Source organism: Ambystoma mexicanum, chromosome 11 (genome assembly GCF_040938575.1).
Source record: "Ambystoma mexicanum isolate Mex_15411 chromosome 11, UKY_AmexF1_1, whole genome shotgun sequence".
Classification (NCBI taxonomy): Eukaryota; Metazoa; Chordata; class Amphibia; order Caudata; family Ambystomatidae; genus Ambystoma; species Ambystoma mexicanum.
The window spans coordinates 590,489,522-590,513,092 of NC_090934.1; positions in this window are offsets into that span (position 1 = coordinate 590,489,522).

A 23,571-nucleotide genomic window follows, 5' to 3' on the forward strand; every position below is an offset into this window, starting at 1 on the left:
TGACGTTCTCTACCGCATCCCATGCACACAAAAGACACAGCAACATGAACACAGCACCACAATCAAGTCTCACGTATCACGCTGCTGGCCCTCCTGTGACAGCGGTGACTATTTGCACACCGAAGACATTGCCCAACTGTACAATCTTCCACCTATGCACCTTCTCACAAGTACCATTCTGCATAAGCTGAAATACTATCTGCACTGGGTTTATGGTTGACAGTCGGTTCTGCTTCATGCATCCATGCATAAGGAACAGCAACAAGAGTAAAATGCTGTGACCGAAGCATATCTATGGAGCTTCCAAATGACTCCTGACCATAGCAGCCTTCAAAGGAGACACTCACTTGGGCACCCTTCTCGGTATGCACTCAGACTATAGTCTGCCAAAGCCACAGAACTGCACTCTCAGGCAAGCATACAGCAATATGAGGCCATACCAGCAGAAGACATGGTCGAGAAATGCAATTTAGCAGGACATTACAGGGCCTGTGGTAGTGGCCCTGTAGTTATGGTAAAGTTGCTCAAACCACAGTAAGAGCACTTTTTTGGGTGGCTTATAACTTCACCCCCTTCGATGAATCCTCACAAAACTTTTCAAATAAAAAGTATATGGCCCTGTCAGATTGATTCTATGATGTTTGGTGAGGTTTCATGCAGGGAGGGCAAAGTTATAGGGGGGGTCCCAAAATATGTGGTTTTTCCAATAGATGCAATGGAAAATTAAATTTGCTCATGCCAACTGCCCAAACTGCTGGATGGAGTTTCACCAAATTTGTGGCAGGAGCGGCGGCTTGATCCCGAAAGCTTGCTTTTGTAAATTTGGTGAAAATCCTTCCAGTAGATTATTTTATAAAGGCCAAAAATTAGGTCCAAAAAAGTAGTGATATCTGGGTTTGATCCATGGACCCACTTCCCTATTCAGTCTGCAAACAGACCTTCGATTGGTCCAGAGGGCATGGTGATGTTTGCGGACATCGGACGTGCCGGCTGATTGGATGGTGAAAAGCATGAGGTGAGTCCTTTTTTTGGAAAGGTCTGCCATATTGGATTCACAGACAGCAGCCATTGTCCGCAAACACAGCAGTGAAAACATATTAAAAAACACAACATTGCACTTGTGAAACTAATGAAACAATCTTTGGGGACGTAAGGGTTGATGAGGATGGGATGGGATATGGCCTTAAAAAGCCCCAAAAACCAGTGTTTTTTTCAACTACAACGTCTGTGAACAGTCCAGGCAGTCCTGTGATTTTTGCGAATGTCTGAGATATTTGGGGACATCTATGCCTATTTCTGCATTACAGGGTTGGTGAAAAGCAGTTTTTGGATGGTTTATAACTTTGATGCCACTCAATGAATGGGAATTACATTCTAGACCTGACTCTGAATGGATCTGCAAAGTGTGCTGCTGTTCTGCTATGAGGGAAATAAATTAGAAGGGGGTCCCAAAGCTTTTTAATGGCTTATAAATGTAGTGCCTTTGACAAATCTGCACAAAGGTTTGCAAAAATATTTCCGACCTAGATATGAATATTTTTGCAAGATTTGGTGGGATTTTGTCAAGAGGGGCATAATTAGAGGGTGGGTATCAACATTTGTAAATGGCTTATAACTTTTGCCGACTATGTGGTAAAGTTTTTCGAAATGGGCATAGGTTTGAATGGGAAAAAAATCTGCTCTTGGGTAAAGGTTGAAGTGCTTGATGGGATTGCAGCAAATATGCACAAGGAGGGTCAGCAAGAACTTCAACACATTGTTTTGCAAATATGACCCATGTTTTATTTTTTTGAAAGTGTGACAATGTAAGTACACAACACAGTGATCTAACATTGGTGTCTGGGACATGGGCCTGGCCCTCAGGAAGGAGAATTGTGTACTGTAATTTGCTTATTTGGGCATGCGGCCTGGCCGAAGCGGTAGGTTTTGAATGGGCAAAAATATTCTGCTTGCTGTTACAGCCTGAAGTTGTGGACTATATAGCAACAAACGTGTGTGACGTGCATTAGCAAGGATCTGAAATCATGTTTTTGGAAAAATGTTTGTGTTTTATTTTTCCAAAGTGTAAGAATGTAATTAGAAAAACTAGTGATATACATTTGGTGTCTGGGTAGTGGGCCTGGCAAACGCAACTGTGTACTTTGATTTGCTTATTCGGGAATGCGGCATGTCCGAACGCCATGCAGGGAGTTGGAGACTGGCCATGGCTGCAAGCCATGAGCACTGGCTTTTGGTTACATTATTAGGGTATAGTGGTGACTGAGCTAGGATGTAGGGTTGGTGCAGTGAATAATAGGGGTGGTTTGGTTGGGCTGGTTTAATGGTTGACCTTTATGCCTTAGATATTTGAACAATGATTTGCATCCCCAGCATGCACTGCTGATAATGACAGACATAACTATGTGTTGCATAAATATGTTTCTTAAAGTAGGTTTATAGTTCTTTCATATATGTGAAAAATAGGAATTATTAATGACTTATTTACAGTGATATGATAGTGTATTTATAATGCATCTATACACAAGTGTTTCAAGGCGCGTAGTGCTGTATCAAGTGATGTAACACCATGAAACATTTTCACTTATAAAAACCTATTAAATTGACAGAAAAAACGTTGCTAAATGGATGTTACGGTTAAGATGCATCCCCCCCTTGGGACTCCTCTGCTCCAGTAGTTAGCCAGGGGCTTCCCACCTCGGCATCCCTTGTCATTTCCATCCTGGGTTTTCATGAGTACTTGCCCATCCATACTGCCCCTTCTATGTAGGCACTTCTCTCACTGCACAATGCATATACAATTTTATAGGAGCACTGTGTACCATTTGTTTAAGTAAGGGAAATGCAAATACAAAAGATTTGTAGAAGACTGTTGAGTGGCAGATGGTGTGTGAAAGCTTCATATGGTCATAGAGTTATATGAACAGTTTTTGGAAGTGATTGGTGGGTGGATGAAGGACTGATTGAAAGCAGGCATTGAGGCAGTGTTAGAAATATAAAATAAAAAAAGGGTAGAAAGGCTGCCCTATGCAATGGTGTACACCTGCCATTTGGGTCTTTTAATTATCAATGACCTAGAAAGGGGTCTGTGGAGACCGCTGATAATGATAAAGGTCCATTTATTATGGTCCTTATTGTATGCTAGAGAAAAGTATTTGGGACAGAAAATTGGTTGTCTAACTACTATACTGAAAAATGAAAAGTAGATGGAGTCTATTATATTATTTTTTTTAGTTCTATTTTTTAACTGTGAAAGGTGGTCCCAAAAGGAACACATTTTTGGGTGTTTTTCTATATATTTTTTTCTGCAGGAAAGAGGTCTGAAAGTAAGGGTGGGAAATGAGGGAAGATGCACCAACCACAAACATGGAGGGACAGGTGGACAGTGGCAGATGTTGCGTGTGTGTTACATCTAAGGTAGGGGGCAGTGTTTTTCATGTTCCTTGGTTACAGCTTCAAAAGCACTTTGAAATTGCTCCCCCCACAGAGTGGTGTGTTGCAGTATATGCAGAGCACTGTTGTATTTGAAATATATGGATCAATAGCCTCTTTTATCGCTTGCAAGGTAGCTCGTGGTATTTTGTGTCCCACAGAAGTATGCTGTGTGGTTACAGTATTGGTTGAGGAAGGGGAGGTGGAGGAAGACAGCCTACTACTTCCTAAGAAATTAATAAACTTTCTGAGAGAATTGCGGTGGTTGGATTTGGTGTGGCGCCCAAGGAGGTGGTCCCGTAGGAGTACTGTCCAGGTAGTCCACGACTGAGTACAACATTGCACACTGCACATTTTATTTTGGTAGTTTTAGCCTTTTGTACATACCCAACAGGGATAAAAAAAAAAACTGCCACACCCATGATACTCTCTAGGTGCTGGAGGCAGGCACTTTCTCTTCTTCATCTTCTTAGTCCTCTTCATTATCTTTTGTTGTGCAGGTCCTCCAGCTGGTGGTGGTGGTGGTGCTAGCTCTCGGGGAGGAGGGATGACAATAGCTGATGCCATTTTTAAGCTAAATAGCAGTTTTTCTAATATTCTTCCAAGTATGTGCTGTGTGATAGATTGTTAATGGATAATGAGTAAGAATAGGTGTTGGAGCTGTGCAAGGGTACATTTTGAGTTTCAAAGTTCCTAGATGACCTGAAAAGTACAGTTCCGAACTGTTTGTGAAACACGGACCCGTTTGCAAAGTGCGGACGCGTTTGCGAACATGTCATCATGCCGCACATGTGGTCACATGACACAGTCCGGATAGTCTGCAATGACGTCAGATGCTCGCTGACGTCGCCAGATACAAAAAACTGTGGAAAAAGTTGCAAAAAGTGTATATAAGTGTTCAAAATGATGCTATAAGGTGGGGTACGGAAACGTTTTAAAGTGAAAAATGATGCTATATTGGGGTAAGAATGATATTAGTAAGTAAGTAGGAAATTAGCGTGCAATGGTGAAAACCCATAGAATTCACTGAACAAACTTAATTAAAGGGATATTATGGTTAAGTTGCACTAGTAAAAACCTATGAAATTCATTGAAAAAACATTGTTAAAGGGACGTTATGATTAAGTTGCACTAATAAAAATCTATCAAATTCACTGAAAAAACTTTGTTAAGGGGATGTTATCGGTACTTTGCACTAATAAAAACCTATGAAATTCACTGAAAAAACTTTGTTAAAGAGACCTCATAGTTAAGTTGCATTAGTAAAAACCTATGAAATTCAGTGAAAAACGTTGTTAACATTTGTGATCTCATATTTCATGTCCTGGTATTAGTATTAGCAGTGTACGGTGGTGGCACTAGTTATGGTTGCTTAGATTACCATAACTGGTACATTTCTGGGGGGTTTGGTTTTACTTGTAACCATAATGTCACTTTAACAAAGTTTTTCATTGAATTTCATAGGTTTTTATTAGTGCAACTTAACCATAAGATCCCTTTAGCAAAGTTTTTTCAGTGAATATATATATATTTGTGAAAATGTGTTTGTATTTTCAGGGATTGGCTCGAACAGTTGGTAGGCTGAAATGTTGGCCCAAGGTTGGAATACCAGTCTGGGGTGTACTAGTGATAGTGAAATGTGACCAACCCCACCTATTCGCCAAACACAAGGCGGGGTCTGGCACTGTGCTATCAGTATAGGTAATTTCCGGAGATTGCCGTTTTTGCGACTTTCCCAAAAATAGGCAGTTAGGACACAAGCTTGGGATACAAGTCTGGGGTATACTGGCCATAGTGAAATTTGGCCAACCCCACCCATTAGCCCTGAACAGGGGTGGAGCATGGTGCGGCCCTGTGCTATCAGTATCGTCGATTTTGTGAGATTGATGATTTTGTGATTTTGCAATAATAGGAAATTATGACACAATAACACATAAACAAGGCTATAGCAGACCCCCACGTGCAGATCAGCTACAGACCCGAGTAACGCCGGGTGGTACTGTTAGTATATTAATATATGTCTCATCGTTTTTCTGCATGTCCTTTCCAAGAAGCAGCCAGAACAACTGGAATTGAAACCTAAAAAAGTGATAACATGGACGTCACTTGATTTAGGAGGATTGGCTAGTTCCACCTTAATCTCTGCAAGCCTGGTAATATATAGCCAACGCTGCAGGCCCTTAGAAGTGTTTGGCGCGCTCAGTGGTCGGCCACGCATGTGAATAAAGAGTCCTTTGCATAATGGGGAAGGAGACGGCAGCTGTACAGCCAGCATTTGGTACACTTCTTCCCGCGCCATTTGAAAAGGCCAAGCGACACAAAAGCATACATTTTTCATGGACACAGGGCATGTCAGGGAAAGGGGGAATCAAAGCCGGATGATTGCGTTAACCCTCCACTTGAACTTTCACATTCCATCCCTGGTCCCGGCAGCTCCAAGAAATGCATATGAAGTTGAATCGCCCTTTCTTTCCTCCAGAGGCTGCACTCCATATTGGGATGGGGTGAGGGGAAGGCAGAGCTTGCCATTGGATAACATGCAGCAACTTGGGAAGATCGAGGGTGCACAGATATCATGTACAACCACGTTTCTAAATTCATATCCCTCTTACACACTTAAGTAGGTGGATATCATATGCTATCTAATTTGCATTTGTATACCACTTAGCTGGCCATTTTTTTCCATTTGTATTCATGCAATACTCGTAAAAGGCTGACTGACCTATGTTACATAACATTAGGTAAGACATACTTGCACCATCTGATCATCAGAGATCATATTAATAGACCAGAGTCAGAGAGGTTTGGAAGAGGTGGGTGCTTAGGTGTTTTCCAGAATGGCAGATAGATGGAGAGACACGAATTACATCATGAATCGAGTTACAGTTGCACGGGGTGCGGAGGCAGGCGATTGATTGAGAGTTTTGGTTTTCTTGACCAGTAGTGAGATATGGCAGCTAGGATTTTTTGTTTCTGGTGTAAGGACCTCGTCGCACAGGTATTGATGACAGGGTTGGGCTCGAGGGCCCACTTAAAAAGAAGCATTTAATACACAGTACAATTACATTCACAACAATAAAGAATACTAGACGACAGTTTACAGAACAACTAAGCTGGAAATAAGTAAAGCAAACGTAGCCCTACTTTAAAATGGGATAAAAAGAAACACAGCTTTGTCCAGGGGCAGTTGGATTTGAAGCAGGTGAGAAGGATTGACAAGGATTGGGAAGCTGTTGGGGGCTACTTTTAGCGCAGTGGAAAGTGACTTTGCCCTGGTGAAAAGTGACTTTGCACTGCCACCAATCACCCTGATCCACAGAGCAGTGCAAAGTGTATTTTTCCAGTACAAAGTGACTTTGCACTGGTGCAAACGTGGTGCAAAGTCACTTTGCACTGCGAAAATACACTTTGCACCATTTGTAGTCCGTGCAAAGTGACTCTGCACCACGCTAAAAGTTCCATGAATCGGGTACTAGGTCTGTTATTTGCAGACCATACAAGATAGACGGTCCGGGAGAAGACACAGCCCTTTAAGCGGTAGACACCATGTCAAAACAAGACAAGTTTACAGTGCTTTGATAGACATGCAAATCTGAGCTCCAATTTAGAGCATTTTGTCCTAAGTAGTTGTCCTTTTTATCTTTCTTATGTTGACTTGTGCCATTTTCAACTGTTCTATTTGTTTTGATTGCTTTTTTTTCTTTTTTTGAATGTTTTATTATTTTGTTTCTCACAAAGCAAATTTGATCACAAGTACTCACAAGGAACCAAAATTATCAATTCAGGGAACCTTTGATTAAAAATCACAAAACAATTTGGTAAAAAGAAACAATAAATATATAGATACATTTCAAAATAATGTTTGTATTAACTTTGCTCATTGAAAACGGTTGGACATTACTTATCACAGTCACTGCCTGACTTTCATGAATTAACTATCCACGCCAGTTATTCTATTCTCCCCACCGAACATAATACTTGTCTTCCATATCAATAAAACAACACCATTATAGAACCTTTGCTTCTCAATATTTGTCACTTAAAACACACTTTAATTATGACTTGGATTACACTTGTGCTAGTGCTATAGTTAACATAAGTCTTCTGATGGCATAAGAGGAGTTGAGGTTCATTTTGGACTAAGGAAATAGTTAATGTGCACAGTGACTGTACCTTAATATTCCCATTCCCAAACTGTGTAACTTTATGCTTTGCTACTTTTCTGAGGTGTTTTTTTTATTGTAGACTTCACCTTTATACAATGACAAGCCAGAACAATGTATTTTTAATGTGTTTTCTATGTGTATACTGTTTCTTAACATTAGCATATTTTGTCTGCCAGCTTGTTATGTAATACCAACACTATAAGAGCTCCCTCGTTTCAATCAAGAGTCCACTTTTGAAATATGTGAGTTTACCCTTTTATTTTTACAGATGGCTCAACATACCGCAAGCTCAAGAAACACGTTTTGGCTTATAGACTCTTAAAATACCCTTAGCCATCAGCATGGTAGAGCATATTTTATAGCACTTATTACAAGCTGCCATGTAGAGAGACTCACATAGATATATGTGCTGCTTTCTATGTGAAACAAGGGGGGGGTCTGGGAATCTCTCTAACAGCACAAACACAGCCCAATGACCTGTTCTTGGGTGAATAACCCCTGGGAGAGACTCTACCAAGTCTTTAGCTCACTGTCCCTTTCACAGAGAAAACATTTCCCTGCATATCAGTCTTTGTCCTGCCCAGGGGCAGTCCAGCACCGAAATGCTATGGCAATTCTACTCTGAACAAGAGTACCAACAGCATCCCCAGACACGTGTTTCAGCCTTGTTGGGCATGATCAGTGAGGTGAAGCTGTGCCTCTCTAAGAGTCTCTGCCAGGGGTTACTCACCCAAGAACAGGTCATTGGACTGTGTTTGTGCTGGTAGAGAGATTCCCAGACCCCCCTCGTTTTGCATAAATTAACTTTGGGTCTCACCCTAAGTTAAAAGGGCAATCCAGACGTGGGCCCCTTGCTCACTGTTCTTAGAGAGGCACAGCTTCACCTCACTGATGATGCCCAAAAAGGCTAAAACAAGAAGGCAAAAACTACATTTAAAAAGCAATTGTGGTCAAAACTAGTACTACATTTTCTCCACTACAAAGCATTCACCAACATTCTTCCCCCGTCCATGAAATAACATTCTCCAAAACGAGGTCAGCCCTGTACAGTACAAAATTAAATGTGTTAGGGTCTCTTTTTCCGACCCCATCTTACACTTTCTGCAGGTTAAATCTGTATACATCCCTGGTTTTCTGGAGGACAAAACTTCCAGGGTTGGCAGTTAATTAAAACACAAACGTAAAGACTGGTTCCAATAAAACTGATTAGGGCATTTCACCAAATGTGCAGGCATAGTATTCAAAGCTTTTGTTACATGCATAAAAATGATAAAATAATCTATACATTTTCGATGATACTTGGATATCAATCCAGTCAGCCTCCCAGAGTTTCACTTTCACTGGAGTAGGGTTCTTAAGCAATAGGTTGTCAGTCACTTCCAACTCATTCAAGATCTCCACACACTTTACTTTCCAGTGTGTCAACGCTACATCAATTTTCCTTTCAAAACCTTTATTCACTATACACAAAATTGCATTAGGTTCCTCCACTATACATTTACAATTGAAAGTGAGTCTCTTCCAACATACCATAGCCTAAAGGGAAAAGTGATGAATCATGTGAAATACTCACAGAATCCCTGCCTAAAGTATTTGTATTTGTATTTTATAAAATATTAAATGTATTAAATATTAAAATACAAAAAAGTCTCCTCCCAGGTGGGCAGAGGAAGGCAGATGCTTCCCGATCCTAACCCTGGGGGTGGTATTAGCTGTGCGGATCACCTGGGAGGAGAAGGCCCCCAAGGGAATGGGAGGATTTTACTAGGATAGATGCAGTACTCATCAGTAATCTGCAGGTAAATGAAAAGGTACAATCTGTGTATTTTTTTATTTTATTAAAATGATTTAGTTTGTTACAAACCTTTCATTTTTAAGACTCAGTGATACACGAAATTATAATATTTAGCAATTCAATTGAGAAGTAGAAAGAGGAGAGAGAGACAAAAAAAGAAAAAAAAAAGAAAGAAGGAAAGAAATGTAGAGACAATAAGAAGATCTCTTGTTGACACTTTCGACATCAATTAGGCCATTCGTCAGTATCTTCACTTGACTTTCTGTTGAGCCCCAGGCTGCAATCCTAAAATATGTTGTAAATATTGAACTATCGTGTAAATTAGTTTGTTTTCACGTCCGTTCAATAATAAAGACCAACGCATATCCATATCCATCTGTTGGGTCGATATTTTGAAAAAAATACTGAAATTCAGTCTCTTGGTCGTTAATTCTGGGCAGATCATTACTAGATGATAGATTGTTTCTGGTACTTCTCTGTCCTTGCAGAAACGGCAATAGTTGTCAGTTTTCGGGATTTGCTGTGTCATTGCCAGCTTGTCTCTTGTAGGTAAGTTGTTCAGACGAATCCCCATGTACACTGTGCGGATATTATTATCGGGAAACTGTTCCATGTACTTTGGGATTTCGTTTAGGGCTCAAATGACCGATTGGCTTTGAAGATTTCTTTAATATAAAGTTTTGGCATGACATGTTCGGATCCAGTCATTGTTTGCTAATTTGCGTTTTGCATGTTGAGGTCTGTTCATGAGGGTTTCGAGTGATATTTCTTCGTCTTTTAATTGTTGGAACAAAAGTTCTTTCCATTTCCTTAAAAATGTATTGTGAAGAGCAGTTGGATTATTTTTCAGAATTGCTGTGGCCGGTGTTTCATCATTTGTCAGGAGTTTTCCTAGCAGGTCGAGCTGTTTCCATGTCACTATCGAAGAATACAGCTTCTAGTTCCACCCAATTGTTGAATTGTGAGTGGATAATTGAATCACTGCAAGTCTGTAGAATGTTAAAACAGGTTTAAATGAAAATTTACCGTATTTCCTGTGTAGGACACAACCTTGTCTGGCTAGTGTCTGGGTTTTCATTTCCAGGTTGTTGAACCACTGTTTTTCTATTATAGACTGATTTAGCATAATGCCGAGATAGTTGAAGGTCGATACTTCTTCGAGGCAAATGTTGTCGATAGAGAATTTTAATGCTGGATGTTTCTTAAATGGAAGTTTTACTCATGGCATGATTTTAGTCTTTGCTGTATTGATCCTTAGATTGTTGGATTTCATGTAGGTTCCCATGAGATGTAAGCTCCGTTGTAAACCCGAGATGGTTTTGTCTAATAGGATAATGTCGTCGGCGTAAAGCAATGCTGGAATTGGAATGCCGGTTCAGTTTTGGAGGATTCAGAGCCAGGTCATTAAGATGTTCTTCACAGTCTGCTGTGTCTAAATTATATAAGGTGGCTGCGAGAGGACAACCCTGTTTTAGTCCTTTCATTGTTTTTATCATGGGGGTAGTCGTGCCATTCTTTGAAAGTCTCACAGCTATTGTTGTATTGGAATATAATAGTTTTATTGGCTCCAGGATCTCCGCCGGACAATTCCACGCTGACAGTTTTTCCCATAGTAATTTTCTTGGTATGGAATCAAATGCCATATGTAGGTCCAAGAAAGCAGCATAGATCTGTGTTTTTTTTTCTATTGCTTCATATTTGACCAAGTTCATTATAAGGAGATTTACATTGGTACCAACGCCAGCAGTGAATCCTGTCTGTCTCGCTGCAAATCGCTTCGTTTTCTTAGCCCATTCCTTAAGTTTTTTGAGAAGCAATGCAGCGAAGATCTTGCCCAATGGGTCTAGTAATGTGATCGGTCTAAAATTCTGAGGATTGTCACGCGCACCGTGTTTGTATATGGGGACGATTATCGCTGTTCTCCATGATGGCGGGATTGTATTCTGTTTGTTGATGGTTTCTATGAGTGTCATCATGAAGAGAATCCACAGCTCCGCATTTTGTTTTAAAATTGCATTGGACAGGCCGTCAGGACCCGGGGCACGTGAGGTGTTCAGTTTTTCAAAGATCAGGATCAGGTCTTCCTTCTCGTAGCGAACGTTCCATGATTTATTTACAGTCTGTAGCACCCGCGGCGTGGTAATAGCTGAATCATTATATATGTTTGCAAAATGATCTATCCACTTTTGCTTGGTCACGTTTGCTATCAAGAGTTGTTGGTTGCTTTCGTTATTGTTCAACAGATTCCACAGTTGTCTTGGGTTGTGGTTCTTGTAAGCTTTCATCATGGCTTCTGCATCGTTTTGTATCAGTGTTGCCTGATATGATTTCCTCCAGTTTGTGTATTTTTGTTTTATTTTTTTCTTCTGTGCAAAAATTGAAATTCCATTTGTGAATTTTAGGTTGCGAATGTCCTTACGCATCTGTTTTTTTTTCTGAGCGATTACAATATCGTAATAATGAGTCTATAGTTTTGTTTGATTCTTCCTTGGCTTTAGGAAGGGAATCAGGAAGGTATCATAATTAAGTTTGTCAATATCTGGCATTGTTGTCAGTTGTAATCGGTCTGTAAGATCTCTTATTTTCTGTTGGGTTATTCGCAGTTGGTAGTTATTGCCAGCGACTTCTGTCTGTATGCGGAAGTCAGTCTTTTTTGGTTGTGTGGGTCTAGAACCAGTGACTATTAGTTGGTGATGATCACTTCTTGTTGATAGATTAATTTGAGTCTCTGTAATTGATTCCAGTCGATCTATTGACAGATATACGTAATCTATTATTGCTGTCATCTTACCACCATCCCATGTGGGTAGGGTGGTACCCGTGGTGTCTTTCGGTTGGTTTACTTGTTTCAGATTTCGAATCGAGATTTCTTTGTGCCATTTTTTTGCCTGCATTGACAAATCGATTAACTCCATCCGTTGGCCTAGTTTGTTATATAGGTGTATATTTAAATCACTGCATATAATAAATTCCACATGCTGGTGTTCTGTGGGTGTTTGATCGATGGTTAGAAACACACCATCTAGGAAATTGCTATCATTTATCGATGCTGGAATCCAACACAGGTTCATGATGGATATGAAGTGATCAAGGTTGTTATGGCCAGATGCTTGTATTCGAATGATGGTATTTTGTATCCAAGGATTTATGTTGTTAGTAACGACAATTGACCATTGTGGTAGAATTTGAATTAGTGTCAACAGGCCAGATGCTGGTCTGCCAGAGGAACCTTTTATTGCAGGATTCAAGAGAGTGATATAGCCGTCGCACCTTGGAAGGTTCGTAAGCCAAGTTTCTTGTAGGCACACTATAGATGTTAGTTCGAATTCCGGTGCTGAGTAGTTGAATAAATGGGAATTTCCCCTTGTATTCCAGCTGCATAATGACCAATGGAAGTCTTTTGATATTAGTCATTATGATACAGAGGATATATCTTGGGTAGTGTCTAGGTCTTCAGCGTAATCACGATGGAATGGGTAGTTCTCGTTACTTTGGTAAGAAGTATCTTCTGATATAATTTCTTGAGATTCAAGATGGTCAGGAAGTCTATAATAAGGATCATATCTTGTATGAATTGGGTGTCCACTCTCCAGGTTTCTAATAGATAGAGACTTTGTATATTTGTTCCACATTCCTGACATGTCAGATGTTGTCTCAGATGACGTTTGGTTACAGCTGAAGCCCAGAACATCTAGGACTTCCGCTTGTGCAAGTATTTTTTCCATTGTCACACGATCCCATAGTTCCAGTGACACTCTGTCAAGTTGAGTGTGGTCTTGGAAGATTATAAATTTGATGTCTCGAGACGAGATTGTTTTGAGATCGGGTATTGTCTTTAGAACTAAAAGCATATTGGTTCGATTCAGTATCAAGCATTTGTATTTGGTGGTTTGGTTTTCAATTTGCAGTATATACTGGGATCGATCTGGTATTGATTGATGAACTCTGGGCAGCTGATCTCGTTAGTTTTGCGCAGATCTTCTATTTGTCCTTCTCTTGGTATTTGTCGGGGAGTCAAGACGTAGTCTGAGACATATGTGGTTTCATTAGAGCTCCTAGAGCTGGTCTTGTGGGGTCCTCTGTTTCTTCTGGACAATGATGCGACATCTGGAGGATCTTCACCGATCGATTGTTCGGTGAATGATGAGATCTCGTCTAACATTGATTTGTCCAATATGTCCTTGCATGTTCATTCAAAACTTTGATGTGTAGGTCACACATACTCATCTACAATAATAAGACTTGAATCGTTAAAGGGGATTTGGTTGATGCCAGCCTCATCATGCTGTTCTGTATATGTAGTAATGTTTAGTAAGTCCTCTGTACTGGTTGAAATGTACTCATCATTGCTGTTTTGCACTGAGGTCGGCTGTCTTGAAGTTTTCGTTTCTGTTTTTGCGTGTCCTATAAGGGGTGCAGGTTGAGTGATTGTATGTTTCACTGGTTGGTTCACTGTGCGTAGAAACGTCCTTGAGCCGTTCTGTTTGGCGATTAGTTTTTTTTGTTGTTTTTCCTTGTTGTTGTTGGTGGCTTTCCTGTTTGTGTATTTGTCGCTTTGGCTCCCGCCGTGAAAATTTGGAAAATATCCGCACTTGGTTGCATTTCTTTATTTGAATTTAGAGGTGCCATGATAGGTTCTAAAATTGAAAAATGATCAATATCTCCAACTGGCATTTGTAATGCTGTAGGCAATACAGACGTATTAAGTATGTTTTGTGTGTCGGGTGTCGTTCTAGCAATGGACTCTGTCGGTATCTGTGACTGCTGTGCCGCTTGCATTCAAGTCATAACGTTAGTCGTAAGTCTATTTTTCTCTTCTCTGTCACCTCTGGCGATTTCGCACAGTCTCTGTTGCCATCTCAGTGATTGGTCTGCTTCGCAGTCCAATCTTTTTTCCAGTGTGGTTAGGAAGTTCTCTATGTATACTTGCTTTGTTGAATTAAGGCTAATAATGTAGCTTGATCACAAGTCGCATCTTTACAGTCTTCCTGCAATTTCAGAAACTGAATCATTGACTGGGATACGACTGCTATTAGCATGATTTGTAAATCGATCATAGTTGTTGGAATTCTTGGTTGATTTGTTTGATCGTGAAAGGAGTGTTCCGTGTGCAGGTCGTAATTGTCGTATTTCCCGTTTTGGTTTATTCTGCTTGATTTCCGGTTTTCATGTTCCGCTGGTGGTGTGTAATAAGAATCTTGAAAGTCATACGAAAAGTGGGTTTGAGAGCTTCTTTTGTCAGTTTTTAGATGCAAATCATGAATTAATCTCTGGTTATGGTAATTTGTTGTTTGAATAGGTTGAAGCTGTGGTAGTGATAACATTGGATCTTGTTGCTTCTTTCCATTTGTTGCAGTAGTAGGGTAAGATTTATGAGTTATCGTTGGAGTGGAGGTGGCTTCTGGACATCCGGATGAGATGTTGCTGAATATTGCTTTCCGTTTTTCAACACTATTCATTATTGACTCAATTTCTGTGATGTCAAGCGAGAGCCTGGCCGCCTTGCCAGTCACTTTGGCTGATTGATCGATGTCTAGGTTTTTACTTTGAGCTGTATTAGTATGAGATTTGAGCCATTTTAATTTTGCTAGTCTTGCTTGCTCTTTTTTAACGGTTGTTCGTTCTGGGTTTTGAGGTATTGTACATAGGGGAGTGTATATAAGTGGAGATGTGTTGGAGCGTTCCACCATTTGTTGCTTCGTTGGTGGGATTAGATGTTCCACTTTAGCAGAGTCTGTATTCTCCTCGACTGTTGGAGTGGGATTCGACTGCGTAGTATTATCAGGTGATACAATATGTTGTTCTGGTGCTTCTATGTTTGACTCTGGCACAAGAGTTTCGTGCAGGGACAGTTTAGGTTGAGACTGGTTTGTATGTACATTTCTAGTATCGTTGAAAGTATCCATATTTGTATCTTGGGCGCATGATGGTTCGTTGTAACATTGAGCAGGTTCGATTTCTGTTTGGTTAGATGGCTCTCCTTTGAGGTCCTTCATCTTCTGGGTTTGTTTTGAGGGGCTTAGTTGGTGATGCTCTTGCTCAGTTGTTTCCTCTAGATTAGAATAAGCGTGGGGCGCTCGTTTCTGTTTTTTAGATATAGTTTGTTCTAGGGTCAGCTGTTTTAGTTCGTTCGAGGTGGACACAATGGGCGCAGAACCCAATTTGCAGCACAGAATAGTCTTTGGACCAGGAATGGTCTTTGGAGTCTTAGTAGTCATTGCAGTATATGACAAGCTGCTGAAAGCTGACTATATTGAGGAGTCTCTGTATCTAGTCTCTTGATGGAATCTGACTATGTTACGGAGTCTCTATATATTGTCCCTTGGTGGAAATTTTGCGTGGCGAGATCAAAGGGCTCCTGAGATCAAAGGGTAGATGCCCCGCAGGCTCTCACACACTAAAAAATGGTCTTTGACAGGTCCAGTTGTTGAGTAAATAAATCAGCAGCGCACAAGATCAAGGGTGAAAGCCCTGCAGGCTCTCGGATGCTAGAAGTTAAAGTTGATTGTTTCCAGTAATTAGCGTTTTGGTTGCTGAGCGGGTGAGATCAAAGGGCAGTTGCCCCGCAGTCTCTCACCGGCTGAGCGCTTGTTGTCAGTTGCTCTGGAGATTTGAGTATGAAGTGCCAAGTTGCTAAACTGACGTTATGCGAGAAGGGCGGGCGAAATCAAGAATCAGACTCGGCAGTCTCTCGCACGCCGTTCCTTAAGTGGTTTCAGGTCACGTTGGTGGCTTCTAGCAATTGTACGATGAATAAACAGGTTCTACAATGTCCAGTTCAGTGATTGCAGAGGATGCAAAGTCTGAGGGCAGATTCCCTATATTCCCGCACACGTTTCTCACGGCGGGGCGATGGATGTTTATGACAGCAAGCAGATTCAGTGTTCCGTGAGAGGTACCATAAGGGGGGAGCAGAGGTTTTCTGTTGTTGGGAGTTACAGCGTTCTATGTAACAATTTATCATTTCTCACACAGTATGTGAAGACAAATATGCATAGGTATAGGAAATCGAAGGGATAGTGTGTTTAGATGACAAGCATACGCATATATCTTCATTACCGGTGTCAAAGAAGGAAAGTTTGTGGCACCGCTCACCTTTGAATATGCTTCTAAAGGAGCAGCGTAGCAGACCGCAGGGGTCCCGCTGGAGTCCCGCAGAGCCCGAAGACCCAAAGACTCTGCGACTGACTCCGCTGCCCACTCCGTGGTGGAATGAGTCTTATGAAGAGGTGCAGGCTGGGTTTCCTGGGCAATGGAGATAGAAAGAGGACTCAGGCAATCAGGAAGCAATCCAGTAGCAAGTTGAGGCAGACCCAGACCCAAAGACTCAGCGACCTGTGTATTATCACCTCAGATTATTGAAACGCTTGCTGCCTCTTGTCTCAGAGAAAGAGTGTCCTTTGATTGTTGGCTCACTAGTAAACTCTAGACTAGACCATTGCAGTGCCCTGCTAATTGGAATTCCAAAAGGTGAAATCCAGCGTCTGCAGGTCTCTCAAAATGCAGCCGTTAGGCTGATATATTCTTTTCCCGGATGCACACATATTTCTGAGTTTCTGAGAAATCCTCACTGGATATCAGTACAGCAGAGAGTTCTGTTTAAGGTCCTCTGTCTGATCTTTAAGTGTCTACAAGGAACTGCCCCTTCATAAGTTTCATCAAAGATCACTGCTTACCATCCAGACCATGGTTTATGGTCCTCAGGGCAACATCTGTTGGTAGTTCCATTGTCCAGGTCTGTGTCCTGGGGCGCCAGACACTTTTTATGTGCAGGACCTCATACCTGCAACTCCCTGCGACATGAACTTCAAAAAATTGAAACACTAAGGGAGTTTAGTTGAAGACTTTTCTTTTTGAATAACTGTCTATGATGGATCTGGCTCCTCGTCTCTGCACTATTATATTACCTGCGCCCAAATGCAATTTTATTGCTTGGTTCCTTCACAGTTATGTGTGCTATAAATACGAAAATCTAATCAAAATCAAATCATCTTTGAAGGATTAGATAGTTTAGCCGTGAGAATATGTAATGTCTTGTTGTAAAAATCAACTTTACTCTCATAAAGATATGCAACATATTGGTAAAGAAAGACATCGCAATCTGTATAAGGATCAAAGCCTCAATACAATCCATTATGAAAAGTATAATCTTTCCTCAATGTTAAATTGTGAAAACAAGAAACCAATCTTAATGTCTTCAGATCCATTATCTAAAGATGTATTTTGTAGACAAATTAGTTAACTGCAAATGAAAAATGTGAAGAAATGAATAATGTGGATGTTGGAAACTTCCAGTACCATAATGCAATGAGGACTGGGCTGAAGAATAGGAGATTAGAGGCATAGAAATGCAATGTGCAGTTTGGTGTGTTTAACAATCTCCACCTGATAAGGAATTGGGATTATTTAAATCCCTCTCAGGTGCATATGAAAGGGAGTAGCAGTAGCAGCAGTAGAAGGAGTTATTCGTGGCTGTGTATGAAGCAGGGGCAGAGCGAAGAACCGGGACCAACGCTGTGCCTTTGGCAGCAAATCGTGCTGAGGCAGTTGCCAGCTGTAGAAGTCAGAACTGCAACGGTCATGCAGTGGGAAGCTCTGTGGTTGCTGATTGCCTGATGGGAGAGAGGGGCTCCACGCACAATGTGGCTGTCTCCACTGGCTGGTGAGCACTGAGAAACGACAGGAGCACTGTTAGATCTTGTCGGGGAAGGGACGAGGCATCTAGCAGCAACCAGAACTGTCAGATGTTCCAAGTCTGGCGATGAAAGAAGATGTGACAGAGGCGCAGTAAGAGTCTGGAGAGTCAGCCTTTCATATTTATCCCTGTGGTGCTCCGTTGTGAACCATTTACATCAAATGTACCTTTTGAATACCGAACTAATGATAGAAAGTAAGTTTGGACTAACATATATGTTAAGAGAAACAAGAGACATTTAATGAAGGGTGTAACTATCATTGCCCAAGGCAAGAGGGAGAAATATAAAAAATGTAGAATGACCACCATTGGCAAAGTAAAGAGAATGCTGTATTAGAAAAGAACTGTAACAGCATTGAAAAGTCAAAAAGGAGGCAATAAGTAAATCAAATAACTAGCATTACCTAAGCCAAGATTAGGTCGTTACAGGAAAAAGGGGAAACAGGTATCATTGGGAGAGAAATGTGAATGCACAGTTATTTGATTTGATAGTAGAAGTTCAGAGTGAACAGGAGGTAACCCTCATTCGGGAGATTGTCAAGAGGGAGAGGAACCTAACCTGCATTGCATGTGGCCAATCAACTGTTGGAACAAACAGCATCAATGGATGATGCATCCTTATAGAAGAAATTGTTAAGTGTACTATTGTTTAAATTCCAAGACTACTGATGTTTGAAATAAACCACATCACATGGTGTTTGTAGTAGTGTTAGAAGATTTATCCTGGCAGGAGAGTACAGCAGGAATTTGATTAAGAGTGGTAGTCCTGGCAGGTTAGTGAACCAGGAAAAAGGATATTGAAGTACTACAGCGTGGTATAAGGTTGTGATGTAAAGAAAGAGGCAACACCACTCATGTGTTTGATGAACTGTGCTAAAACAATCCTAAATGAAACATTGTTGTATAGTGGTAGTCCTGGCGGGTTAGTGAACCAGGAAAAAGACATTGAAAGTACTACAGTGTGGTGTAAAGCCGTGGTGGCAAGAACAAGGCAACATTACTCATGTGTTTGATGAACTATTCTAAAACCATCCTGCCTAAAACATTGTTATATATATCAAAGGCCTATTAGCTGTCTATCTCAAGAGAGGAGAAATCCAGTTGAACTATTCATTGAAGGAATGATGTACTTTGTTTATTTATATGATGTCAAGTGAAACCATCCAGAAATCTAAATTCTTTGTCTTGAAACAGAACCTGGCTATTCTGAGAAACTTTTGTGTGTTAACTTTGGAAGTAGAAATGGATTATTTGAATGAGCTTTAGTCACTGGAACTTTCAATTGGAAATTTTACTTTAATTCTGGGGAAGGGAATCCGACCCTGGTTTCAAGAATATTTGGGTCTAATTGTTATTTTGTTGAACTTAAACAGCCATATGAATACTTGAATCACTTTTCGTTTACTTATTTATTGTGCATGTTTTGGGTGCCTATACAACAAAATGGTGGTTCCAGGTGCCACAACCGAGTGGGGAGGGAGCATGGGAGTGAATAATAAAGGCAAAAAGTAAACAGTAAATATACATACATGGTCCTACTAGGTCTCGTGACAAACAGACAAGCAAGTGCAGTGAAGTGAAGTGCATGAGATATGGGAAGGGACGGGGGAAGCAAGGTAAGTGCTGGTGACAGCCCGGGAGGGCACTGCCGATGGGTGCCACGGGAGGAGGCCCTTGGCTAAGTGCTAGGGTGGAGGAATCCCAAGTGTGGGATGCACAGCCACCAGGCAGGCGTTCCACAAGGGCAATGCTGGGAGGGGGGTGCTGTTGTTGACTGGGTAGGCACCTGGTAACCTTTGAGGTTCCTGATAGTCCAGGCCGCCAGCATCAGTGGCAGTTGGGTGATTAGCAGGGAAGAAGAAGAGAGAAAGATCTAGACAAAAGCTGACTTTTTAGAAGTTTCCAGAATTGAAGGAGGTCCGGTTCAAGTCTGAGAGGGGCAGGGAGGCTGTTCCAGAGATAGGCACCAGCCAAAGAGAGAGATCTGTCACCCACTCTATGCTTGGAGAATAGTTTGGAAAGCAGAGAGTTGGAGATAGAGGAGCAGAGGGCTCTGGCAGGGAAGTATTTAGGGAGAGAAAGTTGGCAATAGCATGGTCCCAGGCCCAGAAAGCATTGTGGATGATGCAGGTGCTCCCAAAATGTGATCTTTGCAGCCACCAGGAGCCAGTGGAGAGATCACAGGGCTGGAGAGATACGGTCCCTGGGCTTGAGACCAAGGATAATTCTGGCAGCCCTATACTGGATTAGCTGAATGGGGCGAATTGGGGGAAATTGAGGAAGAAGCTGTTGCAGTAGTCAAGCCTAGAGAGGACCTGAGCTCTGGAAACATAAACATTGAGCTTCTGGGGAAAGGTAAGGAAAAAGAGAATGCCTCTAAGGAGGTGAAGCAAGGTCCAGGATGTGAGGGATGAAGGAGAGAGAGGAGTCAATGATGACCCAATGGTTTTAGCCTCACGGGATGGTGAGGGTAGATGGCCCAAGGAAGGCAGCAAGAAGGTAGGAAGGAAACAGGGTGCAGGTGTCCCAACAAGAAGGACCTCCATCTTACTTGCATTGAGACAGAGGTTATTTGCTGCACACCATGCCTGTATAGCGGAAAGACAATTAGGGATCAGAGAGGAGGAAGAAGAGGTAACAGAGGGAAGTTTGAAGGAAAGCTGTTTGTCAGCAGCGTAACACTGGCAATGAGGGGAGAAGGAGGGGATCGGGTGAGCAATGTGAGATAGATATTGAAAAGCCATGGTAATAGGATATAGCCCTGTGGGATGCCGCAAGTAGAGAGTGAGGTGGTGGAGAAAGGGCCCAGCTGCAACTACGAGGGGCGGTTAGTAAGGAAAGAGGTTAGCCAATCCAGTGCCTGATCTGTGATTCCAAGGGTATCACAGAGCCATTCTATGAGGATAGAGTGGTTGACCATGTCAAAGGCAGAGGAGAGATTGAGGAGAATGAGGACAGCAGGAGAGTTAGAGTCAAGATTTGTGAGCACGTCTTCAAAGGTGTTCAGCAGAGTGGTTTCTGTGCTTCTGAGTGCCCAGAATCCAGATGGTCATGGGGGCAACCAGTGAGTTCTGGATGAAGGATCAATTGGGAGGGGACCAGCTTCTACAAGAGTTTACCCAGGAAGGGGATGGCAGAGATAGGGTGGTCATTAGCGGGGCAGGAAGGCTCAGCAGATGCCTTTTTTTAGGACACAGTGCAGAAAGGAGTGCTTGAGAGAAAGAGGGAAAGAGCCAGTGGCAAAGGAGTGGTTACACAAATTGGCAAGATCCAGGACAAGGGAAAAGATGGTTTCCTTAATGGTTCTAGAAGAGCAGGGGAACATCTGGTTGGATGAGACCATCATAGAGTAGACAACTATAGAGACCTCATCAGGTGTTATAGGTAGGAGGGTGGAGAGTGCAGGGGTGGAGGGAGGGGAGCCAAGGCAGGCAGGAGAGCAGGAATGGGAGTGGAGGTGGGGATGGTGGAGCATAAGGACAGAATGTCCTGAATTTTAGATGTGAAATGGGAAGCCAAAGCTGTGCATAGAGCCTGGGAAGTGAGGTGAGAGGTGGAGACCGCAGTTGGATTCACAAGTTCCTTACAGATTTTGAAAAGTTCATCTTTGTTGTTAGTGGCTCAAGAGATGCAGGCTTGGATGTGGGCCCTCTTCTTGAAGCAGGTAGTAAAATTATATTGCCTTTGGAGCAGGCGACAGGTTAGTTTGTCAGAGGTTGAACCCAAGGTCTACCACTTCCGTTCAGCACCTCTGCACTTACGTTTGATTGGAGTCATACCAATCATAGCACTTGGAGGCAGGTTTCAGGCAGAATGTGGCAGAATGTGTTACAGATATGGATATCTCCATAGATGAAAGCATCCAGAGTGTGTCCGCTGAGTGGGTCAAACCTGAAAGAAGAATAGTGAGAGAGAGGGAGTCACAGAGGTCATGGAACTGAGAGGTGGCTGATTCAGGAGAATTGAGGTGGACATTGAAGTCAATGAGGAGGAGGAGTTTGGAAAAAGAAGTAAGAGGAGAGAGGCGAAGTCAGACCAGTCCGACAGGAAGAGAGCGATAGGGACATGGGGAGCATGTAGATAGTAGCAAGGGTGAAGGAGAGATTAGTAGAGACCCCGAGCCTACTGATGAGGCATTCAAAAGAGGAGTAGGTTTGTGCAGGTATTGTTAAACGGTAATTATGTTGTACCTCCTTAACATGTATATTGGCCTAAGCCTATTCACACTACACGGAAAACCGCGCTGCAAGGTTCCCATTTTTGGGGTAACTTCACTGCCATTTTAAGATTCATCCGCCATTTTGATTTCCACTCATGTGTTCTACGTTCTAGAATGGTGGACTATGTTTTCGACTTGCAACCAAGCCTTCCAAACTTTGATTTCTGTTAATGTTTAGGTTGTCCGAGAGCCGACTGTTTAGACTAAGCAAAGAGATTTTGTGCTTCATATGAGCTGTCATTGAAGTGTTGTCTACGCTCACAAGCCTCATCCTTGTATAAACATTGGGACAATGAAGAACAAGCCTCAAGCATATACTTTGGCTGAACTACATTGTGAAGGAACTTAGTATAAGGCTTACTGTGGGATCCGAGAACATATATCACCATTGTGTCTTCATGGAAATGCAAACCTATGTAATCCTTCGCATAATATTGTATAATCTTTATGTGAACTAGGCACAAACTCTAGACCACAAATTATTAACGTGAAGAGAGGCTGGACAATATTACACGAATTGTATAAAAGCACAAATGTTTAGATGTCCATCTCTCTCTCACCTCTCTTTGTCGGCTGGTACACACTGTGAACTGTACAATAATAAAAGATTTGTGAATCTTTTCAGCCCGTGATTGGTGTATTTCCTTTGTGGTACTCAGCCTCGATATTTCTTTGTACTTTCAGATGTTGCCCGAATAGGGACCCTCAAGATTGATGCCACCTCGTTGAAGAGTTGACGCGGCTATCGGACCGGGATCAGACGGTGAGAAAAGGGGGCCCCCTTTGGATGAGACGTGACACCTCAACAGTACTACACGATCCGATCCCTGGACAGAGAGCACACGGTCCGAGATGGCATCTTGACGAGGGTCCATATATTGAGGTGGGCAGTTTTGCTGAAATCACCAACCACAAGGGTCCTTAGTTCTTTTTAATCCGATCAGACCACCCTTTGTCCTTTGAATCAGGTGAGTCGTGCCCCGATTCCTAAGTATCCTGATATTTGGTTGTAGTATTGTACTCGCGAGCACAATCGACGCCAGGTAACACCAGTAATCTGACATGCCTGGGAAATTGTCTGCCTATTTCAGGGCGTTATTCCACAGAGACAAACAATCTTTGGAATTTGGCCATCCGGCACCACAGCAGGGGTCAGCGGCATGTACTTTGTACTGTAAGTGTGACATTGGTAGTATAGTATTCAACGATATTTGGCACAGACAAACTAGACATGCCACCAAAATTCAGTGGCCAGTCAATGGTAGTT